The sequence below is a fragment of the Eretmochelys imbricata genome, chromosome 8 (assembly GCF_965152235.1).
Source record: "Eretmochelys imbricata isolate rEreImb1 chromosome 8, rEreImb1.hap1, whole genome shotgun sequence".
Taxonomy (NCBI): Eukaryota; Metazoa; Chordata; order Testudines; family Cheloniidae; genus Eretmochelys; species Eretmochelys imbricata.
In genome coordinates this window covers 92,436,535-92,452,783 of record NC_135579.1, presented here as the reverse complement: position 1 = coordinate 92,452,783, position 16,249 = coordinate 92,436,535, and positions in this window count along the sequence as shown.

The following is a 16,249-nucleotide window of genomic DNA, read 5'->3' as shown; positions in this document are numbered from 1 at the left end:
ATTCCAGAGTGATTAGATGTGTCAAAGAAATGTATACTCAAAAAGAATTTGAAATATTTTTTTTCTAAGTTACAATTAGGACCAAAGCTATCACTTTGAGCCCACTGTATAACATTCATTTTCACAGCAGGCTGGTGTGCAATTAGATGCACATTCTCAATGGCAATTCCTGGTGTTGCTTGTCTGATTTTCCACATACAATACCAATGCTAACGGTATTATATCTATGGGCACCAGAACCCTTGGAAATCCTGATATAATCCTTTCTGTTGAAGCAGAGGTTCTAGTGAGAAAACAATTTGTATATCAATAGCTTTATTGAGAAATGCACTGAGATCTGAAATGATAGACTGGGCAGTGCAAGAACAGTTTACTCTGCATTGTCTAAAATCCCCCTATTAATTGATTTCTGCTTTCTGTTTTTTGAAAACACACATTCCTCTGTGAGTAAACACCACTAGCCATCACAGAGGGGGCCTTATCTCCTCTGTCGAAGCACGAGTCTTAAATGGAGTATTGTTTTCACAGTACAGAGAATGCTAGGACCTCACACAGAGACTCATATGACATTGGGTGAGGCCTGTCTGTGTGATCCAGAAAAGAGTCTAGTCCAATTAATTCAACTTTCTGTGAACTGCCAGAGTTGCAAGAACAGCCGCATCTTCCTCACCCCCTTTTCCAATATGGCCATGCTGGTATACAGCTTTTAAGCATGGCTGCTCTCTGAGATGCCCAACAAGGGCAACGAAGCTTACATGTGCACTGTGATGCTGGCAGATCAGGTGCCAGCTCATGCCAAGGCCCCTAGGTCTCATTGAACACTGATTAATGTATAGCTGGGAACCAGTCTGACTCACCTCTGTCTCAGCATTGTTAAAATAGATGTTATATTTATAAGAATTTGTTTAGACTTTATGAAATGCTTCTAAGTTGCTGCATGCATTAATCTCATAATATCCGTACCCTAATGCTATAAGGTAATATTTAAGTGTTTGCTTTGTAAATATAAAGGTGTTTGCTTCGTCAGGAGAGAAGCATTACCAAGTGTGAAATACTAGTTTACCACAAGAGGTGTCATCTCCTGCCCAACAAAAGAAGGCCTAGAGACATCAGGCAAATCACTGTGGAATCTCAGTGGACAAAATACTTTGTTGATTGCTCCCTCCCACACCCATGAACTGGAAACATGCGCATCAGTTTGAGCTGTGGGGGAAGGGGATGAAAGTCCCGGGCAAGAAAAATTGTCATTGTGCTGCTTGGAATTTGGAGAGGACAATATTTCTAAGCATAAGCAAGGGATCTCCAAACTACTTAGCCCTAAAGGACATACAAAGCCTGCATATTACAGCAGCATCTATTACCTTTTTGAAAGCTAACACTGTAACTCATTTGTGTGAGTGTCTTTACTTGCTTTAACCTTGTAAGTAACTCTCATTTCTTTTTCCTTGTTAATAAATCTTTAGTTCATTACATGATTGGCTACAAGCCTTGTCTTTGGCAAGAGATCTAAGGTACAGTTAACCTGGGACAAGTGACTGGTCCTTTGGGGACTGGGAGTAACCTGAATAGTGTTGTGGTTTTTGGTCTAAGGGACCATTTATCACAAAGGCAGGCTTGCCTAGGTGGCAAGATAGGCTGGAGTACCAGGGGACTCCATGTTAAGGCTGTTATAGTGCTTGAGGAGTTCACACTTGATAACTGGTTGGTGAAATCTAATTATAGAACACACAACCAGTTTGGGGGTTGTGCTCTGCTTCTTGACAGTCTGCCCTGAAGTTGGCACTCACTGCCGTGAGCCACTCCAGACACCCTGACGTGCACATTTTTAATTTAACGCAATATTCGCGTATAATGTTTGAAATTCCCACATGCAGGCACAATTGCTTGTCACACTCTTCCTTCCACACAGATACAATGCAAAATGTTAGAATACACAGTAACACTATATCTGAACTGAGATGGAGGACAGAAGTGATTCAGGTGCTTTACTGGAACACCTTCTCAACAGGATCTCTGTTCCACTCACAGAGAGACATCACGGGTTAAACAATGCCTCCTCTGGATGTTACAGTAGTGTAAAGTGGCCTTAGCATAAATGAGAATCTGGTGTCAAAAGTGAATATCAATATTATACTGGGAACGATATAAACATTAACATCAGTGAACTGGTTTTCTTCGTTGTGCTGATCAAGAAGGGAAAATGCAACTTCATCATATCCACTATTATGACATTCAGTGCTTGTGCACTCGCAAAGATCTTGGTGGCAAGGCAATAGTTTTAGACTAACATTCAGTATGACTGGGAATCCCCACAATTCCACTCTTCAGTCTCGGCCACCTTTTTCCTTCTTCTATCATCCAATCTCCCCTTTCTTTTAGCAGCATCCTTGATTGCTGCATTTATCCTGCACTGGAGGCAGCCTCCTTCAGGTCTATTAGCTACTAGAGAAGGTAAAGTTAAGATTACTCTCACCTTGGATGCTGTGAATGTCCCCTCTGTGATAACCCTAGCCCACATGCCTATAGAACAAGATCTAGAATAAGGCTTGGCTTTCGGTCTACTACTGCTGCCCTCTCCACTGTGTTTTTGAGCCAACCAAGGATCATATTTTTTTAAGATGTTTCTGCTCTGTTGTACTTGATAATCAGCTTTCTTAGGATTCCCATTAGAACATGCACAGTGAAATTCTGGCCCCGCTGAAGTCCATGGCAAAACTCCCATTGTCTTCGATGGGCCAGGACTTCACCCGTAGAATTAAAAGTTAGAAATGCAGGCCAACAGGCTACAAAAATACAAATGGAGTCATTTTCAATCTACTGCCATAACTGAAGCTTCTATTTTGGAAGTGAGACTTAATCCCCACATTAGGCAACAATACGTCTTACCAAGGAACAAGTAGTAGTGACAGTGAGACTTAGAGGTTGTGACAGGCTTGCTGTCCTAATTAATAGCTTGTCAATCTTCACATGGAGTCAGGCTATTCTATCAGTGCAGGCCTCTAAGCCTGGGTACACACAAAGGCAGGGTTAATTGAAGTTGTGTACTAATTTAAAATATCATGAAGTTGGGGGGAGGGGATTGAAACATTTGGTATAAACTTCTGATATGCAGTGATACCTCAGGACCTTTAGTACATGCTTTTAGCAAAGGGTCTGCCATTGCTACGTAGAATAAGCCAGACATTCCGAAGTTCTGTCATGGGGACAAAAGGTGAAGTATGTGTGCCTAAAGGAGCAATTATATCTTGAAGCTCTGTGAATTTAGCAAAACAAACAACTCAAGGTTCATTCTCTCTCTCTCCTTTTCTTGGGAGGGGGTCAAACTCTGGAATTGTTGGGAGATCTCAATTATAATAAATAGGAGAGGATGGACATCACAAAGAAGTGAGATATAAAATGGTGAAAAATATTAAATACATTTCATGTGCACTCTGTAAATGAATTGGAGATAATTCTTGGGAAGAATTTGTAGGAAAAGGGAAGAATGCACAGACACAAGGAGTTGAGTAAAGTCACAGACAGTAGTAGGCCAAATTCTGCCCTCAACTGTCTATCTGGTTAGATCCTTCTGTGAACTTCCTTCACCAGAGTATCTGAGTGTCTTACAAACATTAAAGAATTATCCTCATGACATCCATGTACAGTAGGAAATTATTTTTCCCTTTTTACAGATGAGGAACTGAGGCAAAGAGATTAAATGACTTGACCAAGGTCACACTGTAGCAAGCCAGTAACTGAAGCCAGATTGCCTGTATCCTAAAACAGTGCCTGGACACATGAATATAAGTGTAAGCAGAGTCAGGATGAGCTCCACTCTGATATCTGGTGGTGAGGTGTGGCAAGTTGTGGAAAAGAACTTCAGGGGCTGATCTCATTTGCATAGGCACACCCACCCCGCCTAGAATGAGGCCATAACTGCCCAAATGGTCACTTTGGCTGTTGTGGGATCCCCAGTGTCTCTGTTATTGGGGGGGGAAGAATAAATTGTTATTACCCTGATTATGGGAACTGTGCTTGGAACTGTACTTGGCCTTTTGTTATGATGGAGGGACTCACCATCAACTAAGTAGCACTCGCTAGGCAAGGGACATGGGTTCCAAAACTCTGTGAATTGAGAGAGGTTTGAGACATGTATTAGTACCTGGTGGTGTGGGCCCCTTTGTGAGGGCCTGAAACACCAATTGCACCTCTGTCTCTCTCCACTGTGGAATGTCAGAGCTAATTTTGGGTCTATTAAGAGTCTTGCTACAGGTACTGTGCTGGATTCACTTTGGCCTTATGGTGCACCAGCACTAAGGCTCCCACTACTATGAGCTGAAATCACTGAGCACTGTGTCAAGTAGTGGGGAGCCGGAAGATCTAGAGTGCAGTGGTGCTGTTCATGGATAGGCTGGCAGAGTGTTTGTGAGATGGCGAGGTGAGCTGTGCAGAGCGGAGCTGTTCGTGAGACAGCGAGCTGTGCAGAGCAGAGCTGTTTGTGAGACAGCGGAGTGGAGCGTTCGTGAGACGGCGAGCTGTGCAGAGAGGAGCCGGTCGTGAGACAGCGGAGCGGAGCAGAGCCCGGTGGGGCAGTCAGCTTCAGGTCACGTAAGGTGCCCCTTACCTCTTTCCCCCACACACAGGCACATTTTAGCCAGACTGGGGGTAACACTATGCAGATGAACTTTTGAACTCTGGGGCTGGATTTTTTGGACTTTGGGTGATCTGTGGATTGCTGGACTCAAGAGACGTTTGGGTTCTGGGACTCAAGAACCCGAGGAAAAGGATGTGGCCCAATTTGCTGGGGTGGGTCTTTGCTCATGGTTTGGTTAATGAACACTAGTTGTGGTGTTTCCCCAATTTAATGCTGATGTCGTTTACCTCATGTTATTAAAGATTCTCTGCTACACCGAGACTCTGTGCTTGTGAGAGGGGAAGTATTGCCTCTTTGAGGCGCCCAGGGGGTGTGTAAGATTTTCCCAGGTCACTGGTGGGGGCTCGAGCCAGTTTTGCATTTGCTTTGATGAGGGGGAACCCCTGTGTACTGAACCCGGCCCTTGCTGCTATCAACTTGGCCTGGCAGAAGGGTCACATAAGGGCAGAATTTGATCCAGTACAAGAGTCCATCCCAGTAATCAAGAAAGAAGTGCTTTGTGCTTAACGGTGAGCCAACCAACATCTCTCTCTGTTTTGTGTCAGCATGATAGAGATAAAATGACTTCCCAGTTATTTGGGGCCACATTGCATTGCCCACTCTACTCTCAGAAAATGGATTTCCATATCTAGACTTTAAGTACTTTCCTGAAAAAGTTACATCAGAGATGGAGACTAGCTCTACCCTCCACCGAATTATAGGAAAAGTTGGGAGCTGAACTCTGTGGCTCATATGTCTCCATCTACAGCAGGCCATTATTAATAATCCAAATCTGAAAATCCTGAATTTAGGGAAAGTTCAGATTGAGGTCAGAAATTCTTAGCTCAAACCCATCTCTAAAGTACAGTTTAAATCAAAATTATTGATTGAAGTTTTGCATATCTTTAAAAAAAAACAGATACTTATTCACTTTCAACTTTTAATCACTGAACACCTAGATGGCAACCATCCATCTCAAAAGATGATGGTGTAAGCATTAAAGCAGCTCAGTTACTATGCATTAGGCTGCAGCATCATGAGTAAAAGTCCAAATCTCGAGCAGTAGTCTTTGCTACAGCAGTAAAATACCAGTGTAGACAAGCTCTTGATTTCCTATACAAAATTGGCTTCTGCTAACCCATAACACATTTTACTCGGGGGGGTCCAAATTTCAAGAAAGCCCTTGGAATGCCTTTAAATTTTAAAGCAGTCAGATCAGTGGGTTCAGCAGCGAGGGGATTGCTTCCTTTGTACTAGATGTATTAGTACATCTTGATCTCACCTAGTAGACTGTGCTTCCTGAAGAAGCTTCTTGATTGAAAAGAAGAAGACTGCCCCCAGAAGAAAACACAAGTTGTGTAGAGGATAGGGGAAATGGGCTGCCACATGAAGTAGAGCCAATCCATCTCTCTTGGTGATTCCCATATCACCTGTCCTGTCATATCTAAGCTCCTTTCGGGTAACGTATTTAGAAGATTCATCACAACATTATAGCAACCAGCCAGAAGGGGGCGCTGAAATCCAGGTTGTAAAAGCTCAGAGGGCCAACTTAATCCTGGGTGTAATTCCATGGATAGTGTGTAGAAAGGATATGTAACAGCCTTGATATGTAGAAACAGAACACTTGGCTTCATTTCTTACACCATGAGGCTACTGAACACCAGGGACAAATTTGGCCACAGTCTGAGAGAAGCTGTTGCTAGATATATTAACTGCTAGGGGAAAGGAGAGTTACAACTAACAGACTTGAGTGATGTGTGCAGAGGAGAGTGGATGTTGGAAAGTGTTGGGAGGACACAAGGGAAGCATTTGGGAGGGGGGGTCTGAAAATTGCACCTCCCTCAGGGAAACTAAAACAGGTGGCCAGATGTGAGAGGCCAAGTAAATGGTAAAACGTAACAAACTTAAAGGAGTTTATGTTATATAAAAACATTGGACTAGGTAAAAATATGGAAGTTATTTGCACTTATTTGTGGAAAATTGTCAGATCTGAAAGCTATGACATCATCCATGAACTTATGAAAATAAATTCTATATTTCCATCCAGACCATTATACATTATTTCCATACACCACAGAAAGGGTAAAGGAAGCAAAATGTCAAACCTTTTAAGCCATCACGGCGACAGGTTAGAACCCATACGTTCAGTAAAGATATATAAAGTAATCGCCTGCTGCCTTGGCATGTGCTGCCTTCGTTTCTGACTGACGTTTTGTATTATTTGTTGATTGTTTCAGAAGTCTTCCCCCTCCGCTCTTCCCCGGAGGTGCACAGTGTTAAAATCATACTGTTTCATAACAGGGCTTGAAATGAAAGCAAAACCCTACATGGGGCTTGCCTAATGCTCAGTGTGGAAATTTGTAAACAGATGCCAGTACTAAGTGCTTACATTAGATAATAAATGGCACCTATCTCCCGAATGCTTTGCACACCATTTACTCTGTATGCAGCCTGGGAATTTTTATTTATTTATTTTATTGTGCTTTTAGGATCTTTTAGGCAAGCAATTTGCTTGTGAATCTTGCACAACTGTCACTGGTTTCATGCAGGCTTAAAAGGGATTAGTTCTTTTCTAAAGGGTCCCAGGTGGATTCTTTATTAACCTTTTGAGTAATAAACATTTATCTCATTTTTACAGCAGCATTTAACACTATCTATTTATGGCCAAATATCTGCAAATCCATTACATGAGCCGAATATGCACCTGCTTCTTAAAAAAAGGCTCTCTAGAGAAGCCTCGGCAGGCGCTGATAATTGTAAACAAAACAAATAAGAGCCCGTAAAATAAAAATGAAAGTATTACCCTGAGCTCTATGTCTTACAAAATGACTTCACTTTGAACATAAACCCAATTATCATCATAACACGGCTATAAAAAAAAAAGAATGAGGGAAGATTGAATGAGTCAAACTGAGGAAGATGGACACATTTGCAAGCCTGAATGGCTTTATCTGTAACTTTGTGTTCGTGTAATCAATGCCAGGCCTCCTATTGTGGGGACCATGGGTCTGTCGAGTCTATTATAATTGTATAGCACCCAAAAGTGCACAAGGTGCTTCAGAGAAAGAAATAACACAGTCTCTGCCCCAGTGAGCTTACAGCCTCATTGTTACATTTGAAAGAAAGAATGAGGGTGACTTAAAGGAGGGAGAGGATGGAGTAAGGGGGACAAGGGTTACAGCAAGGTGGCCTTATGGGTTGATGTGCCTGCACATCTCAGTGGTTCTGCTGAATTTGGTATACGGCCCTACGTGTCACATGGAAGATAAAGACACAAGAGTGGTTGATCCTGACTCACTGTGCAGCAATGTCAAAAAGTTTGGCTCAGGTAGAGCGTGCAATTAGACATCTCACTCCTCAGAGCAGCTGGGGCTAGGATTCTAATGTGGGAGAATGAAACAATATCAGGTGGGATTTTCAAAAATGCCAAAAAAACCTCTTGGGCACCTACGTCCCATTGACTTACAGGGGGAGCTGGATGCCTGTCTCCCGTAGGCACTGTTGAAAATCCTGCCCATTGTCCTCGGAATGTCTCCCTAGGCTGCAGATGCCTACTGGAAGTGAGTGCAGTTCTCAGAATAGAGACGATAAGGTATAGAGGGCCTAATCCTGTACCACGGATGCCAAGAGTACAAAATCAGGCACACAGACCCTGAATCATCAAGGTGCTTAAGCACGTTAGCCCCATTGTCTTCTCGCATGCTTTGAGGTAAGCACATGCTTAAGTATCTTGCTGAATTAGGGCCGTGGTGAGGAAAATGCTAATCACTGTCCGTGTTAAAAACAAAAAAATCCACACCACACACAGGACACAACTGGGACCTATCTAAAGGAACCTATAGTACTCTAAGTAGAAGCCGTGTTAGTCTGTATGTGCAAAAAGAAAAGGAGGACTTGTGGCACCTTAGAGACTAACAAATTTATTTGAGCATAAGCTTTCATGAGCTACAGCTCACTTCATTGGATGCAGCTGTAGCTCACGAAAGCTTATGCTCAAATAAATTTGTTAGTCTCTAAGGTGCCACAAGTCCTCCTTTTCTTATAGCACTCTAGTGATCAGAACTTCTTGGAACCTTAACATTTTGAGTTTAAGTTAGTTTCAAGTTTAAGCAAAGATTTGGATTGTATCTAGCCACACTTGCCCCTGTTCCATAGTTACCCACGGAGATGCCACCTATCAGTATGCACAAGGTTCTGAGAAAAAGTGACATTTCCATATTATGGATGCCATTCAATTTTTAACACTTATGCTTTCCAAGTTTATATCAGCTTCCATTACATCACATGGTGTTAGTTACCTGCTGCAGTGAGATAATCTAACACACGTCACACTGCGAGGCATGTTGATCTCTCTCTTGTTTAAGAAGTAAATACTAGTCCTAGTGGGTTATCAGCCTAGCATGGCAGGTGTTTAGCCCACATACCTGCTAACAGAAACAGTGAGTGAGTATTCTACTAGCAGCACTAACTGCCCCCCCCACCCCCACCACCTCAGTGTGATAAAAATAAGGGTCAAAGAAATTACATCATTGTGGCATGAAAGAAAGCAGCATTCCTTTCGCTGGGCTGATCAAATTAATTATGCTAAATAGCTGAAAACAGAGAGAAATGAAACAGAATTAGCCCTTCAAATGGTGCTTGAGGCAGAGCCAGAAATGAGACCACTTCGGAGTGGTCCAGTGATATTTACAAATCAGAATCTCATGCCGTTTCCTCTGGCTCTGACTGACACCAGTTTCAGTTATCATTATGGATTTCTGTAGCAGAATCGCAGTATACGGGAGTGCAGGGTGCAAGCTATGAAGTTCTGAGCTGCTATCACTAGAGATACAATTTTCTTTAAAGAACTTTCAGCAAGTTATATGTCATTTGTAATGTCATTTACATAATGTGATTTCCATACAAGGATAATTCATTCTGAGAGGTCTTGGATCTGCATACAATAGACACACACATCAGGACAAATTCTACATCATTTACACCTGTGCAACCCAAATGAAGTTACTCAGCTGAACAATTATAACTGAGCAAAGAATTTGAACCACCGTGTCTTATTGTTTGGGTATTATTTCTTTTTAAATACATTAGCCTCCAAGAGCAAAGCAAATCACAAAAATACTCTTTAAAAAACAAACTAAGCAGCCCCATCTACTCCTGATACGGTTGGTGTGCAAACGAATGACCTCTCATGATCAACACTACCAAAGGCCATTGATAATCCTAACAATATCAGCATAGACACCCAGGATGAAATCCTGGCCCAATTGAAGTCAATGACAAACCTCTCATTGACTTAAATGGGACCAGAATTTTACCCTGAACTTCATCCATTACCAAGAGGGAGATCATATGCCACTAGACATCATCTCTTGGCTGTACCCAGATTTGTACCAAGGTTGATAAGGCTCCAGGAGATCTGAGGCATCCAGGTGCTACAACAGCTGTCTCGCCACATCCTTTTAAGTCATCTTAACCAGAAATGGTAGATGAGACACTGTATGGTAGATAAACAGATTGCCAGCATTAAATTATATTGTTCAGTAATGCCATTCCTTCACAGAAGCCAGTCCTCTGCCCTTCCTATAGAATGTGTAGACAATCTTCACTGGCAATGGACTAACTTCTTTCCCACCAGCTTTCAACAATCAAGGAATGCATGAGTCAAAAGTACAGGCTGTGGCATGACTTATTCTCAGTACCTCCAATACCACCGTGAACATCACTGGTCCATGCTCAACCCATAAAGACTTAACATGGGAAATGAATTGAACGAGGTTAAAATCAATTTGCCATACAAATGTTTCAAGCAAATGAGGGATCAGAACAACATCTAGGGTTTATAAAGCACCTTTTTATCCAAAAATCTCAACATTATTGACCTTTGTAAAGCGAGTATTATCCAGGTCCCCTGCCTCCCAAGAGATGCCTGTGCTTTAACCACTATACAAAATTGGCTCACTATGTAAATAAGGTAAGTGAAAGGTTACAGAGCCCCAAAAGCTATTTCAACAGAAGGGAATTGACACTTTGCTGAAGATGATCACGGAGCAACTCTTGAAGTGGTGTTGGAATGGTTTATCGGCTGATATAGATAGGACAAAGCTGTTCTTAGCACCATTATTCTCGAGAAATGATGGAATGCTTAAGTGATGGAGCTACTTTGCCTACAGGACTAATAGAATTACTGATTACAGGAACTTTTGGGGGACAATTGGTATAGATTCTCACAAAAGTTGTATCCACAAAACACTAAAATATTCCACAGTGAGCTGCCTGAATGGATAAAGAAGCGGTCTAGATATGAAAAACAGGGGATGCATATGAAAGAAAACAGCTTCAGATAGGGAGGAGTGTTGTGTCCCTCAGTATTATTAGGACAGACCTTTGCCATAAGATTCTTCTCATATAAAAGTGATAACATTTGCTTATGATATGAAGAAGTCAGTGCAATTCCGAATGGCTTGAAATAGCCTAAGAGCATGAGTTACTTATTCAAGTCAATATAAAGAAGAGTAAACAAATAAGACTGAGGTGGGGAATTAAACAATTAAAAATAGAGCATTAAGTCTCATATACTATAACAATGAACTGGAGAACAGCACGGTTGTAACTGAAAAAAGCCCTTTGAGGTCTTGAGCATAATTCCTAACAGCACTAATAAGGGATCATCCTTCAGGATAGGTTGTAGATCCTTGATGATGCATTGTAGAGGTTTTAGTTGGGGGCTGAAGGTGGCGGCTAGTGGCGTTTTGTTACTTTCTTTGTTGGGTCTGTCCTGTAGTAGGTGACTTCTGAGTACCATTCTGGCTCTGTCAATCTGTCAAGGATCTACAACCTATCCTGAAGCACGATCCCTCACTCTCACAGACTTTGGGAGACAGGCCAGTCCTCGTTTACAGACAGCCCCCCAACCTGAAGCAAATACTTACCAGCAACTACACACCACACAACAAAAACACTAACCCAGGAACCAATCCCTGCAACAATCCCCGTTGCCAACTCTGTCCACATATCTATTCAAGGGACACCATCATAGGACCTAACTACATCAGCCACACCATAAGGGGCTTGTTCACCTGCACATCTACCAATGTGATATATGCCATCATGTGCCAGCAATGCCCCTCTGCCATGTACATTGGTCAAACTGGACAGTCTCTATGCAAAAGAATAAATGGACACAAATCAAACATCAAGAATTGTAACGTTCAAAAACCAGTAGGAGAGCACTTCAATCTCCCTGGACACTCAAAAACAGACTTAAAAGTGGCAATTCTTCAACAACAAAAAAACTTCAAAAACAGACTTGAACAAGAAACCTCAGAACTGGAATTAATTTTCAAACTGGACACCATCAAATTTGCCCTGAATAAAGATTGGGAGTGGATGGGTCACTACAAAAAGTAATTTTCCCCTCTCTTGATATTCACCCCTTCTTGTCAACTGTTGAGAATAGGCCAAGTCCTCCTTAATTGAATTGGCCTCATTAGCACTGACGCCCCCCACTTGGTACAGTAACTCCCATCTTTTCATGTGCTTTTCATATACACACACACACACACTGCTTACTGTATTTTTCATTCCATGCATCTGACGAAGTGGGCTTTAGCCCACGAAAGCTTATGTCCAAATAAATTTGTTAGTCTCTAAGGTGCCACAAGGACTCCTTGTTGTTTTTGCTGATACAGACTAACATGGCTACCCCTCTGAAACCTTTGAAGAAAAGGTAGCTAGAGCACTGCTGGATTCTTCAGTTATTTGCAAATTCCTCCACCATGAAAATAAATCTCTTACACTCTTCTTACAAGATTTGTCCCTGCCATATTATCTATTTTAATGCCTTATTAACTAGTCCAAACATCTCATCTGCTTTTACTGTAGCCATATGTGCTTTGGCTCATGTCGCTGTGACTGCAAAAGCCACAGAAGATTGTATGTTTTCACCACACAACGGTATGGAACTTTGACTCCTAACTCTCACTCTCCATCTAAGCTCTAAATTTTCGCACAGCTCTATCAATAAACTGCTCAAGTTTTTTTAGTTGAATTTATCCTCTCCTTACCCCTGTTCACGAGCACTTTTTGAGTTCAGCTCTTTGCCCAGACAATGTCCAAAAATGTTACCTTCCTCTCACTCCAGAGTTCATTACCAACCATGGGACTGCTATTAGCACGGACCTCCAAGAGACTGACATTATCCCACATGGCCTGTGCCCTTTCCAATGGCCTTGAGAGGGTTATAATCCCCGCCTGAATGTATAGTTCATCTTGTCCATGAACTTGTTTTCTTAAAGCCTGTCAATTAATTAAGCTTATTACCTTTCATTTTGGGGACATGGGGTTTAGAGGGCTCTGGGTGCATTAGCAAGATGAACTTAGAACACAGGGCTAGATTTGTGTCAACTCACATGGCTATTCAGTTGCTGCTACAGGTACAGCTGAATTCCAGATAAGGCACAAGAGAGCGAAAGATGAACAAAGCCGTTTGGCTAGAATAAGAATTGACCTGAAGCGTCACCCAACAGGGAAACAGAACCAGACAAACTCTTCTGTGGGCCACAAATGTCTGGTTAATCTTTATTTTCTCATTAGCTTTAATGGCCATTGTACTGCCAGGTTTCAGCCAGGCCTGAACTAGATGCAGGGGGTAGGGGGGAAGCTATGAGACAGGCTGTTTTTAGGGGCTTCTGTCCACCCAGAGTTCCCACAAGGAAAGCCAGTTATCATATTTCCAGCCCAGTTTTATATAAGTAAAGTTTGGACCAGCCTCCAGGTTTTGGGTATTTAGCCCAACTAAACCTCTGAGCCACTTCAGTCTTGACGATTGGGGGAGAAAATAAATTGCAAGAGAAAGATGTCTTTTGCATAGACACCTGCCAGCTAGTGGGCATAGGTCCCTATTATATGTCATTATATTAGGGCACTGGTTCAGCATTCGTTTCCAAGTATTTCTACAGCTCTTATCACCTTTGTACTGACTAAAAAGCAAAATGCCACCACCTACTGAACTCTTCCTGCAGTGCCTGGGTTTTCCTTAGTCCCCCATCCAAGCAGAGAAAAAATAACTTAAAGGGTCAGATCCTTAGCTGGTATAAATTCACATGGCTCCTTGAAGCCAGTGAAGCTGTGCTGATTTACAACAGCTGAGATTTTGATCCATCCCTGGACTCCTGAGTGATCTATGGTTTTGCCTCCTAATCCAAATCCATATACTAGATCATCCTTGCTGTGCAGCTGAATTAGCCTTTTCCAATCTTAACTTCCACAGTGGATGTGTGTTGCACGTATGTGGGGCCTGGTATAGTTTCATCAATGCAAAGCAGCACATTGTTTACTTATGAGAGTGGGAGTGGTTCTTATTACGTTCACTCTTGCATGCTCAATTTATGGCTCTTTTTTCAACTCAGGCTATTTTGCATATGATTTAGATTGGCTATTTATTGTCCACCCCCTGTAAAAGGAAGCAGAAGTGTTAGAGCACATTCAAAGTATTCACTTCTAATAAGAGTCAATACCATCACCCATAGTCCTACATTTTGATAAGTACCAACTTGTGTCACTAATGTTGCTAACTATATATAATTTATTGTGTGCTGATATCTTCTGACTCTGTTGGTTGCACTGTTGCATCCCAATAATTCTCCGTATTTTTATTCATACTTCGGCAAAAGAGTTCAAAGCTCCACTAGCTGTGTGAGAATATGCATGCACCACGCTTCTTAAAACTTGACAGTGAAAAAGAAACTGTAGGAAATAAAATTGTTTTATTTGGACAGTGGTTACATAAACCATGCTTCCTTGTAGAACTGGCAAGTGCGTAGCACAATAGTATTCATGTCTGTTCTTAGAGTAATTTTGCAATGTACTTTGGGCAGCAGAGTTAAAGCTCTCTGCTGCCAATATTCTGTTGCTAGTGTCAAACAGCATTCAGGCTCTTGTCTGATTTCAATGCCAGCAAACTGAGTTTCCACCACTACTAAAGTAACAATACATCAGCAAGACCATTAACCTTTGCTAGCACACACTCAGCTCTGAAGTGGATATTATTTATCAGGCAATGCACAGTGCAAATAACTTTAGCAGAGCAGATTTGATCACCTCTATGTTCCTTCTTTTGCTGAGTATATTGAATGTAATGTCTTTACTCTTCTGCATAAATAGGGATGGGTACTGATAATACTTAATACTAGATATGTCACACAGAGCAAAAAGGCCCTACTTCAAATCTAGGAAAAATAAAAATGAAATATTAGTAGCTATTCTAATTCTCCCTTCACTGAGCTACAAACCAAATGATTTTTACTATAGCTGGTCAAAAATTTTCAGTTGCAACAGTTTTTCAATGGAAAATGACTTTTGCAACAAAAATGAAGATTTGAGAAAAATTCCCTATATGCCAAAAACATTCCAGTTGTAGGGGTGGGAAACCCTTGAAAAACTTGAAAACTGAAAACATGACTTCCCAACCAGCTTGACATTTTACCCAAAACCCCAGCAACTCCACCCTACTTCTCAACACAGCTCTTTGGTGAAGAATCATATTATTTTCTTCAAATTTTACAACTCTTCCTTTACTATCAACTGTCCTTGATTTTTTTGTAATCATGTTCATTCACCTACTTTCTAAAATACATATTTAAAAAAATCATTAATTTACAGTGGGTCTCCCAGACATTAGCAAGGGATTATTGTACTGATAGTGAGGACAGGGCTGGCATTCAGAGCTCAGTGGAGCAACTTATTTACACAGCTGAAGTTCCTTTCTCTGCTTCTCAAAGAATACATTATAGACCAGATCCTGGGTGGCAATTCAGGAGCAGGGGGCTGTACAAAGTTATATCTATATAATTTATATATAAATACAGCCATCAAAATATTTTTACTCACATAGAGGCACCCAGAAGCAATCTCTTTTATTCTTGGGACCACTAGCTATGACAGTCAGAGTAGCTGATAACACCAAAGGAATCATAGTGGCTGGATGGACAGTCCTAAGCCTAGGTCAAGTTGCCATGTGGCAGGCAAGGCCCTGTGCCTCACAGTTCCCTCTTTTGTCAGAGCCCTTCATAGCACAAACCCACAGCCTCCTCCTCCAATGTCCTATTTGACCACCTACACCCTGAAAGATTAACTGTGGGACTCTAAACATCCCTGCCTCTCTTTCTATTGATGAAAGCCTTCTGACTTCCTACCCACCGGTAATGGCAAGTGCCCTGACACACACTCCTAATGGCATCCCAACATCCCTAACCTTCCAGATGCACTGGGCCTGATTCTGATCTCACTTATACCAGAGCAAAATCCAGATGAAGTCCATTCAAGTCAAGCAGCCTGGTTCAAGATATGGAAGTATACCTTTAAGCAGCATATGTACAAAAATGTATTAAAGTCATCAATATTTATAGAGCAGGTAGAAGTCATACTAGGCTTGTTATTTGTCAAAATAATCTTGATTCCAACTTGATATCCAAAACAATGAGGACTAAAGCTGGAGCCAGCTCCTCCTTAAATTGGGTTAAAAGACAACATATTACCATGCCAACAAAAGTAAAGTTATCACATAAATGAATCCTAAGGGATATCCCTATTTATCGAATCTCTGTCAATTCTAGGCATATACTGAAAATCTCCAACACT